Source organism: Bufo gargarizans, chromosome 2 (assembly GCF_014858855.1).
Source record: "Bufo gargarizans isolate SCDJY-AF-19 chromosome 2, ASM1485885v1, whole genome shotgun sequence".
In the NCBI taxonomy this organism is placed as follows: domain Eukaryota; kingdom Metazoa; phylum Chordata; class Amphibia; order Anura; family Bufonidae; genus Bufo; species Bufo gargarizans.
The window spans coordinates 199,273,211-199,285,896 of record NC_058081.1 but is presented as its reverse complement, the minus strand read 5'-3'; the positions used below and the strand labels follow the sequence as shown (position 1 = coordinate 199,285,896).

Genomic DNA, 12,686 nt, shown 5'->3' with positions numbered 1-12,686 from the left:
CCGCTCCTCAGGACCAGAAATGGACTTGTGGGCCTTGAGGGCTACAGGGGGTCGGCTCGTTCTGCATCACATGGTTCCGACATGCTGGTGGAAAACCAGATCCGGCATAGCACTGTGTGCAAACAACGCCTAATCCAAAGCATGAGGATGCCCACACCTCTTCTGACCCGTCGCCTGGAAATGACATCATTGAGCCGGAAGGGGCTGCTGTCCCGACGGGCATGCGCAAAACACCAGAGAAGCGCGCCGCCGACATCTTGGAAGCGGGACGCCCAGCACAACCCCATGGACCAGGAGCTGCCTGAACACGGCCACAGCGGCTCCCCAATGAGGCTTGGGAGGAGGCAGGAGGAAGAGCAGGCTCGGGCAGCGGCTTCCACAGGAGACTGACGCCACTAGGGATAGGACTCTTTACGGTCTAGTAGACCCGGACCTCCCCAGCCTCCAGAGGTGAGAACCAAGCAACGGTAGGAACCAGAGCACCTCAGGTACCTCCTATCCAGAGGACAGAAAAACCCGAACTGAGGTGTGGTGGGTGTGTGGACCATTTTATCTCTTCAGGTTTCCTGTCCTGGATGGGAGGTCCTAGTCGCATGGGTGCCGTCATGGGTGAGGGGAAAAATGAATCAAGCCAACAAAGGAAGCAATATAGACAATCACAATACATTAGTAAGTAGCTTGCATTAACTTTCTCTACATGATAAATGCCACTTGCTGATATGATACAACCCCTTTAATGACCTATTTGGAGGGTAGGTCATCATTATAGCGCACAGATTTGTCACAGTTTTTGCTGCGGATCCATGGAAAAATTAGCGGTGGGTGTACTGTAAAGATAACGGCATACAACACCAACAAGCAGTGATTTTCTGTAGATCATTTTACATGTAACATGCTTGTTTGCAAAAATGTCCAGATCACACAGTCCAGAAACATTTCTTGTAGCAACATAGCATTCCCCGTATAATAACAATTCTGGAGCATCTATTCTTATGGCTCTATGTTGTGCCATTCCTTTATTATTTCTACTAGAAGTTATGAATGAATAGCTAGCAGTCTGCAGTAAGGGTACAGAGGGGTGTTACCAGTTGGGTGTGTGTCCCTGTCCAGTCGGAAAATTACATCGCTGATTGGATAGAGTGAGACTGTGCAGGGACACCCCCCCAACTGGTAACACCCCTCTGTACCCTTACTGCAGACTGATAGCAATTCATTCATAACTTCTAGTAGAAATAATAAAGGAATGGCACAACATAGAGACATAAGGATAGATGTTCCAGAATTGTTATTACACAAGGAGTGCATGAAGTTATTAAACAAGCATGTCAGGAGTGGTGACAGGTCCTCATTAATTATCCATACTGTAAGTAACATTAGTAATCAGACCACTGACAACACACTGACTTTACCTCCACAGAGTGGATAGATACTGCAGACTTACCTGGTAGGTCTAATGCATGGCTCCACTACCGTGGGTGCCGCACACAAAGCCTGGAACACATAAACGAGATGAAAAACTGTGAAAGCCGTGCACGGTAATCCCATCATCCACTGCGCATTACAGGGTTCACCAAGAAGGCAACACTGAACTGCAGGGCACAGTCGGTTTCAGAAAGCTAAGGGGATTTCTCCATATCTTGCATCACATAAATGTCTAAACAGTATATAGTTGTGGTGCAATAACCCAGGACTCCATACCTAAATCATTTCATAGGAGTCAGTATAGCAGTGATCCCCCACCTGTGGCCCGCATGCTACCTCCTACACTGCAGCAGTACATAGGAGCCGGTGGCTACCTGCCCCACAGGTTACTCTCACAGGCCAAGGCCAAGGCCACTAGGCCTGAAGTCTGTGAGATATTACGCTGGGGCAGGCAGTCGCAAAATAATGACATCATCGCGACCGCCTGCAAGGGGTCATCATGCGTGCTTGAGCGGAAACACCGGGAACTCAGGCCACAGGCTGGGAGAGACCTGTGAGCGGCATTGTAGATGGCCGTGGGGAGACAGGAGAGTATTGTGTGTGGGTTTTTTTAACTCACTTTGAGAGGATGGCGGTACTGGGGCACTGTGTGTGTGTGTGTGGGGGGGGGGGGGGGCATTATAAATACTAGAGGGTTTTGTAAGTGCACTGGGGGCACTAAAAGTATTGCGGCCACTACTGGGGGTACTTCAGAGGAGCATTATACCTACTGGGGGCACTAAACCTACTCATGCCACTTAAGGGGGCAATATACCTACTGTGGGCCCTTAAGGGGGTCATTATACCTACTGGGGCACATACAGGGGGCATTACACCTACTGGGGGAACTAAATTGAGGCATTACACCTACTGTGGACACTCAAAAGGGTTGTCTCATTTCATCATGTAGGCAAAGTTAATACAAGCCACTTACTTATGTATTGTGAATCGATTGTCCATATTTCTTCATTTGCTGGCTGGATTCATTTTTCTATCGCATTATACACTTCTGGTTTCCATGGTTACGGCCACCCTGACAGCCAGCAACGGTGGTCGTGCTTGCATACTATAGGAAAAAGCACTGTCCTATGTGTGTTCCCACGGTCCCAGCCACCAGAAAGGCCGGCGGTTTTTCCTATAGTGAACAAGCACGGCCACCGATGCTGGATTGCAGGGTTATTGTAACCATGGAAACGATCAGTGTATAATGTGATGGAGAAATGAATAAAGCCAGCAAAGGAGGCAATATGGACAATCACAATACATTAGTAAGTGCCTTGTATTAACTTTCTCTACAGGATAAATGCCATTTGCTAAAGTGAGACAACCCCTTTAAGGTGGGTATTATACCGACTGGGAGCACATAAGGGGGGCATTACAGCTACTGGGGAACTTAAGGAGGCAAAACCTACTGTGGGCACTTAAGGGGGACATTATACTCACTGGGGGGTAATTTGAAAGATTAGCAGAGAACATACAGTGCCAGGTCTCACACTGATTCATAGTCCTATTGGTTATATGACTTCTACAATCTCTTCGTTTCAAGTGTGGCTCACGACCATCTCTCAGCGTTGAACATGACTCTAAGGCCTCTTTCACACGAGCGTGTCTGGATTAGGTCCGGATGCGTCCCGGTGCATTGCGGCAAACCCGTGCGAGTAGGTACCCAATTGTAGTCAGTTTTGACTGCGATTGCGTTCCGTTTTTATCACGCGGGTGCAATGCGTTTTGCACGCGTGTGATAAAAAACTGAATGTGGTACCCAGACCCGAACTTCTTCACAGAATTTCAGGTTTGGGTTCAAGGTTGTGTAGATTGTATTATTTTCCCTTATAACCTGGTTATAAGGGAAAATAATAGCATTCTAAATACAGAATGCATAGTAAAATAGGGCTGGAGGGGTTAAAAAAAAATAAAAAATAAAAAATTTAACTCACCTTAATCCACTTGTTCGCGCAGCCGGCATCTCTTCTGTCTTGTTGTGTGAGGAATAGGACCTTTGATGATGTCACTACACTCATCACATGATCTTATGGTGATGGAACATGTGATGAGCGTAGTGACGTCATCTTTTCTGTCACAGAACAAGACAGAAAAGATGCTGGCTGCGCGAAAAAGTGGATTAAGGCGAGTTAAATTTTTTTTTTTATTATTATTATTTTTTTAACCCCTCCAGCCCTATTGTACTATGCATTCTGTATTCAGAATGCTATTATTTTCCCTTATAACCAGGTTATAAGGGGAAATACAAATGCTCGGGTCTCCATCCCGATCGTCTCCTAGCAACCGTGCGTGAAAATCACACCGCATCCACACTTGCTTGCGGATGCTTGCGATTTTCACGCAACCCCATTCATTTCTATGGGGCCTGCGTTACGTGAAAAATGCACAAAGAGGAGCATGCTGCGATTTTCATACAACGCACAAGTGATGCGGGAAAATCACAGCTCATGTGCAAAGCCCCATAGAAATGAATGGGTCCGGATTCAGTGCGGGTGCAATGCATTCACCCGGAAATTTCGCCCGTGTGAAAGGAGCCTAAAGGTAAGAAAGGTTGGGGACCACTGAAGTGTAGTAGCCTTCTCTCAGACACAATCCCAAAAACAAGACCTCCTCGTACAGCAGACCAGTCATTGATGAATCGACTGTTGCATCTGAACATCCCTCCACCATGTCCTACTAGGGCATATGGGGCAATGCTGTGGGGAGTTCTTCATTCAGGACCCCACCCTCTGTATTAGACATAATGGAGAGCTTACTGTGGTGGATGCAGCACCTGAACATCACATGAAAACCCCCCTGATTTAGGGTACGTAGCATTTTACAGGACCAGTAATGCAGACAACATTTTAAAAAACCTCATCCACATGCTATGGAAAAATCTGCAGTGGAAAATGGAAATTGACCTGTGGTGCAGATTTTACATCCTTAGCATGTCAATTTATGCAGAAGATTTCCGCCACTGATTTAAAGGGGTTATCCAATGTCTCCAACAGCCCCCCCCCCCCCCCCCCCATGTGCCGGGCCCCTCGCACATAATATACTTACACCACTCCCTGCGCCGCTGCTTCTTCTCCCAGTACACGGATGAAAACACAGGTGGTGGGGGTGGGAGCAGCCAATGGCAGGTGGGGTGACGCTAGGGAGGCTCGTCCCCGCCCCCGCCTGCCACTGGCTGCTCCCCCCGACACCGAAAGTTTTCATCTGTGTACAGGAAGAAGCAGCAGCGGCGGTGCAGGGACCAGGAGCGGCACAGGTAGCGGGGTAAGTATATTACCTGTGAGGGGCCCAGCACATGGGGGGGGGGGCAGTTGGAGACATTGGATAACCCCTTGCAATGCATTGGGTAAAATCTGCACCAAAATTCAGAGCGGAATCCATTGCATCAAAATGTGTCCCACGTGGCCGTACCCATACGAAGTTTCACCCCCTCTACAACGTGATCATCAGTTGCTAAGCAATTCCCTCTGTGATAACCGGGACAATGATGGGGAAAATTGGGATCGGATTGGATTTATTCTTGAATTGTGACTCTCTGAATCATACAGCGTGTGAAGTCAGTCTCTATATTCAAGTCTATGAGATGCAATTGTGCGCTTCGTAGGAATGCAGAGAGATTGCTAGATCGGTAGTACAAATGAACCAAAATGATAAAAGCCTTTCCCGGAGTGCCTCTTTAAGCTGGCTATACATTAGCGGATGTTATATTGGGCGAATATGACATAGACCAGTGATGGGTAACTATGTGAGAACAGCCAAGCAAGTGTACATCTTGGTAGTTGCAGTTTTACCACAGCTGGAGTGCCATCACAGGGATAGGTTAAAATGAAAAATTAACACGATCCGTGATGGGAGGCAGATCTGTCAACCAACTACAACATCCGACAACAACATATCAGGTCAACTTTGCATCTGCCTTTTCAGCCTTCATCAGTCACAAAATGGCGCTGATGGTCAGGAGAAAAGGGTCTTTTACAGCTCTCCCAAATCTCTAGGGCATGGTCACCTTTACAGGGCTACCGCAGCTTCTCACGGTGATGTGCTGACGAGGTGACAAGACAGTTTTCTGCTGTGCGGTGTGATCTGTTGAATGGAGCATCTTAAAGGGGTTCTCCAGGAATTAAGAAAATGAAAATACATAAATATTCCTTTATTATAAATATATTCCCAAATACCTTTCATTAGTTATAATGGCTCGTTTTGTCTAGGAAGCAATCATTAGGAGAAATAAGATGGCTGCCGTCCTATTAGTCCACACAAAACCTGTCCTAATCACACAGGAGGACAAGTTACTTCACAACACTGAGGTAAAGAGCTTCCTCATCCTCCTCTCTTCTGTACTTGTCAGGGATTATCATCCTGAATACAGATGATAAGATCTTCAGCTGAATCTCTGTAGGAATGGAGATTATGAGGAAACAGCTGAAGTAAAGGAGGACGGTCAGGACAGGCTGTGGTAATGTGGGGCTGTGGTAATGGAGACTGCATACAAGTGCTGCGGCCCATCAGGCACACCCCAGCTCCTCTCAGTACTTCATGTCTCCTCATGGACTGTATTCCCTGGCCAGCAGAGAAGAGGAAGAGGCAGCTCTTTGGCTCAGTTCTGCGTGATTAGGGCAGGTTCTCTGTGTGGACTAATAGGACGGCGGACATTTTATTTCTCCTAATGATTGCTCCCTAGACAAAATGAGCCATTATAGCTAATAAAAGGTATTTGGGAATATATTTATAATAAAGTAATATTTAAGTATTTTCAATTTCTTAATTCCCGGAGAACCCTTTTAAAGGGTTTCTGTAACCTGAAAAATGGGTATTAAGCTGGCTGACATTAGCGATGTGCTAATGTCAGCTGACCATAACTATATTAGTGCCATCTCACTGCCTAAAGCCTTTATTAAGAAAAACTAACTTTTATAATATGCTAATTAGCCTCTAGGAGCAGGGGGACATTGCACCTGCTCCTAGAGGCTCCTTTTGCCCACCTCTTTTCATGCCCTTTTTCTCTTGATTGACAGGGCCAGGGAAGCGCTGCTCTCCTCCCGCCAGCCGTGTCTGCAGTGTAAATCCCACGCCGTTCAATATTCGGCGCAGGTGCAGTGAGGAAGCCAGTAGCCGCCGAGCGTCCTTACCTCACTGCACCTGCGCCGAATACTGAAAAGCGTGAGATTTACACTGCAGACACGGCCGGCGGGAGGAGAGCAGCGCAAACGGAGCCTCTCGGAGCAGGAGCAACACCCCCCTGCTCCTAGAGGCTAATTAGCATATTATAAAAGTTCGTTTTTCTCAATAAAGGCTTCAGGCAGGGAGATGGCACTAATATAGTTATGTTCTGCTGACATTAGCACATCGCTAATGTCAGCCAGCTTAAGGGTCCATTCACACGTCCGTTGTTTCTTTCCTGATCTGTTCCGTTTTTTGCTGAACAGATCTGGACCAGATCTGGACCCATTCATTTTCAATGGGTCCTGAAAAAAATCGGACAGCACAATGTCCGATTTTTTTTCAGGACCCATTGAAAATGAATGGGTCCAGATCTGTTCAGCAAAAAACGGAACAGATCAGGAAAGAAACAACTGACGTGTGAATAGACCCTAATACCCATTTTTCAGGTGACAGAAACCCTTTAGGGTCCATTCACACGTCCGCAAAATGGATCCGCATCCGTTCCGCAATTTTGCAGAACGGGTGCAGACCCATTAATTTTCAATGGGGCCGGAATGTGCTGTCCGCATCCACATTTGCGGATCCGCACTTCCGCATCCGTGCTTCCGTTTCCGCAAAAAAAATACAACATGTCCTATTCTTGTCCGAAATTGCGGACAAGAACAGGCATATTCTATTAGTGCTGGCAATGTGCGGAACGCAAAATGCGGAACGCACATTGCCGCTTTCCGTGTTTTGCAGATCAGTGGCTCCGTGTATCGGCAAAACACATTGCGGACGTGTGAATGGAGCCTTAAAGTGGTTGTCAGAGATAAATAAAAACTCCCGGCAGCCATAATGAATGAGATAAAATAGCCACTTTACTCCCCGCTGTGTCCTGTGTAACGCTCTGGACCTGCAGCGCTGATGTCCAGCGGTGACATCCCATGCACACCAGGTCACCGTGCAGCCTCAGCAGTATACGGCACATGACTGCTGACTGAGGCCAGCGATTGGCTGCAGAGGTGAAGTGTTGCTCACAAGATGTCACCACTGAAATCAAGACAAAAACACAGTCGGGGAGGACTGAAGCGCAACGCTGGAGGCAGCAGGGAAGTAAAATAGTAAGTATTTTATCAGATTTAGGGCTCATGCACATGACCGTATGTATTTTGTGGTCCGCAAAACACGGATGCTGAACCGTTGTAACAATGCCTGTCCTTGTTCGCAAAATAGACAAGAATAGGACACGTTTAATGTTTTTACAGAAACGGAATGCACAAGGAGTAATTTCCTTTTTTTGCGGACCCATTGAAGTGACTGGTTATGCATACGGACCTGTAAAAAAGCGGAACGGAAAAAGAATAAGTTTGTGTGCATGAGCCCTTGCTGTTGCCGCTGGGCACAATAAACTTGTGACAGAGACCGCAATTCAAACATAGGGTCACTTATTTCTGTTCTTAAAATTTCATGAACTCCTTGCTGGAACCCCATGGTGCTGATTGGTAGGTTACTCATCATAAAGGAGGGGTCACGGCTCATGAACATGAGGACCGTGATTTCGCCCTTTGCACTGGAAATAATAAATCTGCAATGTCCATGCAGAGAACGTCTGCACTGTGTAGACAGGGCTTTTAAAATCTTATCTACGTGGCAGACACAGTACCAGGCCTCATGCACACAACCGTGTCCACTTTGCGGTTATCAACGGGCAGACCTGAAAAATGTTGATGCGGTCCGTGTGCCATCCACATTTTTTTTTTTGAGAACCTGATGACTTCAATGGGGCCGTGGTCTGCATTTTGCCTGCATTACATGTCCTTTATTTGGCCGCAAAACGCAGACCACAGGCTCATTGAAGTCAATGGGTTTGCAATAAATGGAGATGCAATATGGACTGTAACTATATTTTGTGGATCCGCAATTTGCAGACCGCAAAATACATACGGTCGTGTGCATAAGGCCTAACGCTGCGGATCTGCCACACAAAAATCGAGGCTGAAGATCAGCAAGTCATTTGTACTGTGTGCGGTGGTAAAAGCATCTAAAACATTTTATGAATGTGGTGTGAGACATGTACGCCAGAAATCTGCCACATTGGCAACCATAAATCTAGCCCACATACCTAGAGCAGGGCCTGAGGGGACATAACACAGGGATTCAAAGACCACCAGAGAGAGAATCCCTGGGTCATGCACCATCTCTAGGCCCGGAACAGGCACAACACAGTGTAGCAGTCTTCTAATCAAATGGACACAGATAAGGCTACTTTCACACTAGCGTTCGGCTGTCCGCTCGTGAGCTCCGTTTGAAGGGGCTCACGAGCGGACCCGAACGCTTCCATCCAGCCCTGATGCAGTCTGAATGGATGCGGATCCGCTCAGACTGCATCAGTCTGGCGGCGTTCAGCCTCCGCTCCGCTCAGCAGGCGGACACCTGAACGCTGCTTGCAGCTTTCGGGTGTCCGCCTGGCCGTGCGGATCCGTCCAGACTTACAATGTAAGTCAATGGGGACGGATCCGTTTGAAGATGCCACAATATGGCTCAATCTTCAAGCGGATCCGTCCCCCATTGACTTTCAATGTAAAAGTCTGGACGGATTAGCTCAGGTTAATTTCACACTTAGCTTCTTTTTGCAAATATAATACAGACGGATCCATTCTGAACGGAGCCTCCGCCTGCATTATTATGATCGGATCCCTTCAGAACGGATGCGATCGAACGCTAGTGTGAAAGTAGCCTAAGCTGGTATTTATCTCCTGACCATTGGATCAGTGGTTGAGCTCTGTAGAGCTGGGACCATCAGAAGCACTCACTATGCAATAGTGCTGCAGACCTCCGAGCAGTCAGGATGAGCAGATGTCTCAGCTACAGATGGTGGTGGTGGGGCATCTGCACATCTGTGACCTGCTTGACCACAGACAGGATCTCCTAGAAGACAACTGAAAGCACAGGTTGTACAAGATAGTTCAAAATCTTGACCACTCCTACAATGTCTAGGGCTCTTTCACACGAGCGGATGTCGTGCGGGTAATCCTCAGCGTGAAAGAGAGCCAAGCCCCGTTCCGGGCAGCAGAGACACGGAGCAGTCACATGATTGATAATGCTCCGTGCCTCTCTGTGACAACTTTATCTCACTGTGATTTTGTAGTAAAAAGGTCACAGAGAGGCACGGAGCATTATCAATGTGACTGCTCCGTGTCTCTGCTGTCCGGAGCAGGGCTTGGCTCTCTTCCACGCAGCGGATTACCCGCACGGCATCGGCTCATGTGAAAGAGCCCTTAAAATTTAAAGGGTTTTCCAAGATTTTGACCACCAGCTATCAGCCGTTTGAGAAAGCAGCAGTGCTCCTGCAGCGGCCTTCTTTGTGCTTACCAGCGCCGTACATTGTACAATGGTTGTGCTTGGTATCACGGTCAGCCCCATTCACTTCACAGCCGCTATACAATGGACGGTGCTTGGTAAGTACGGAGAAGGCCACTGCACTTACAGGAGCACCGGTGCCTTCTCAAACAGCTGATCGGCGGGGGTCCCGGGTGTCGGACCCCCACCAATCAGATACTGATGACCTATACCGAGGAAATCTCAGAAAACCCCTTAAAAAAATATATATATTATATACTCACCCGTACCCCTGTGGCTCTCCTCTGGTACTCCCGCCGCTGTCTGTTTACGACATCTCATTGCTACAATCATTGTCAGTGGTCTTCAGATGAGGTCGCCGATTGGCTGTAGCAGTCAAGTGCCGTATTCAGGCATGTCAAGTTCAACACTCATATTTGAAAACAAACAGCAGCAGGCGTACCGGAGCAGCGCCGCAGAAACGGGTTGAGTATACAGTATTTTAATTATCTCGGATAACGCCTTTACATCTATGTTTGGCTTATAGTTGAATGTGTTTGGTAATCCTGCGGGGGTTGGACAACCCCGGCACCTTCTGGTATTAGCCAAGTATCTGAGAGGTTATTGGCAGATCCCGAGTGAGATGTAGGGAAAAATCAGATATAGGCCTCATGCACACGGCTGTAGCTGTTTCTGCGGACCGCAAATTGCAGATCCACAAAACAATAATACCGGCGGTCTGGGTGTGTTCCGCATTTTACGGAACGGAACATCCTGCTCTCCATCAAACAGTCCTATTATTGTCCACAAAACAGACAAGAATAGGACATGTCCGATCTCTTTGAGGACATACAGATGCGCACAGTACACGGAGTGCTGTCCTCATCTTTTGAGGCCCCATTGAAGTGAATGGGTCCGCACCCGAACCACAAAAATGCGGACAAAAAACACGGCCGTGTGCACAAACCCTTATAGGACACAGGCCCCTTTCACACGAGCAAGTTTTCCGCGCGGGTGCAATGCGTGACGTGAACGCATAGCACTGAATCCTGACCCATTCATTTCAATAGGTCTATGTGTTTTTATTTTTTTTTTTTCGCGAATTTGTTCTGTGTTGCGTGAAAAACGCAGCATGTTCTATATTCTGCATTTTTCACGCGGCCCTGGCCCCATAGAAGTGAATGAGGCTTCAGTTAAAAACGCATCGCATCCACAAGCAAGTGCGGACGCAATGTATTTTTCACTGACGGTTGCTAAGAGATGTTGTTTGTTCGTTCACATCACCGTTCAGCCTTTCCGTGGGCAGGAAAACGGAAAGGACGGATTGGGCACATAACAGACAAAAAATGCGCATGCAGGACTTTTTGTCTCTGCTTCAAAAATCTTCTTCTGAGCGGAAGCCTAACGGACCCCATTATCGTCTATGGGGCCCATGGGCTCCGTTTGGCTCAGTTATGTGCCGAATCCGTCCTTTCTGTTTTCCTGCTCCTAAACGGAGCAGGAGAATGGAAAGCCTGAACGGTGATGTGAACGAAGCCTAAACCTTCAGGTTTTTTTTTATCACACGCATGAAAAACGCATTGCACACGCGCAGAAAAAAACTGAACGCAATAGCAGACAAAACTGACTGAACTTGCCTGCAAAATGGTGCGAGTTTCACTGAACGCACCCGGCGCCAATCCTTCACACTCGTGTGAAAGAGGCCTTAGCGGTTTGCGATGACAGGTCCATGAGCGGTAACTATGGAGAGCGCTGCGGCCTGGTGAAGAATGGGAGGTGTCTGTATGCAGAGCTGCTGTCACATCCATGCCGTGCTCATAAAAATAACATAAGCGCCAAATCGTGACATGAATGGGGGGGCTAACAAAACCCGCTTACTATAACGGGGTCCATCAGAGTGGTCACCCAGATTTACCAAAGACTCCTGTAGAACCGTCTAGTCTCAGCTTCAGCAGGTTTGCCATTCAGGAGCCTGGGAAAGTTAGGTGACAGGCTTCATCAGACCTGCGATGGTGGCCATATTGTTGTCACCTAGCTTTCCCACGGCCATGAATACAAAGAACACAATGTGAGGAGCAGAAGAGATGTATCTAGTGGCACACAATGGAGGTGGCATGGCAGGGCACAGGCAGCCCCTGTATGACAGGTCACCACAGCATTGTCAATACCCAGGAGTAATGTGTTCAGTGACAGCACAATACACAGGCGCCTCCATAACTGCAGTGTCCGTGCACACACTGGAGAAACGCATACATAACGCTGGGTCTACCCCAGTGCCAGTGTGTGTACATCCCTACCACCAGGCACTGGCTATCGCCCGGGTACACACCTCTAGGTTCTGCACAGCGTCCCCGCTGCCCACTTACCCCCGCCCTGTGTCCGCCGATCACACGTACAGCCACCGGGGACGTAGCCCAGCCTGGAACCGGATGATCATAGCAGGAATTGGCCTGATCAGTAGGCCGGGACCCGGAGAAACTAACATGGCGGAGAAAGACTGGGCCAGGGGAAGAGGAGGGGACTGGGCAGTAAAGGGAGGGGAGATGGGGGCCTGCTGCTGCTGGAGGAGGGGACTCTAGCGCGGCGGGAGCCGGGAGCTACTGAGGCTGCGTCTGCCCGACCTGGGGACGAAGAGCTGGAGCTGAGGGGAAAGCTCGGGGGTCGTCACCGGGGACAGCAAGCGGTCGGCGGGTACGAGGAGGCGACCATGGGAGGGCTGGGGATTATGTGTGAGGAAGCGG

General features: G+C 48.4%; 1 protein-coding gene across 2 annotated transcripts in view; it reads right to left on the bottom strand.

Moving 5' to 3' along the window:
- The window catches only part of ZNF592 (zinc finger protein 592), a 50,969-nt gene extending 38,522 nt beyond the window's left edge, over positions 1 to 12,447 (bottom strand). For both annotated transcript variants that reach the window (XM_044279878.1, XM_044279879.1), the window contains exons 1-2: positions 12,312 to 12,447; positions 1,442 to 1,491 (exon numbers count right to left, since the gene is read on the bottom strand). The gene's annotated coding sequence lies outside the window, so the exon portion shown is untranslated. The remainder of the gene's footprint in view (positions 1 to 1,441; positions 1,492 to 12,311) is intronic.
- Between the last annotated feature and the right edge of the window lie 239 nt (positions 12,448 to 12,686).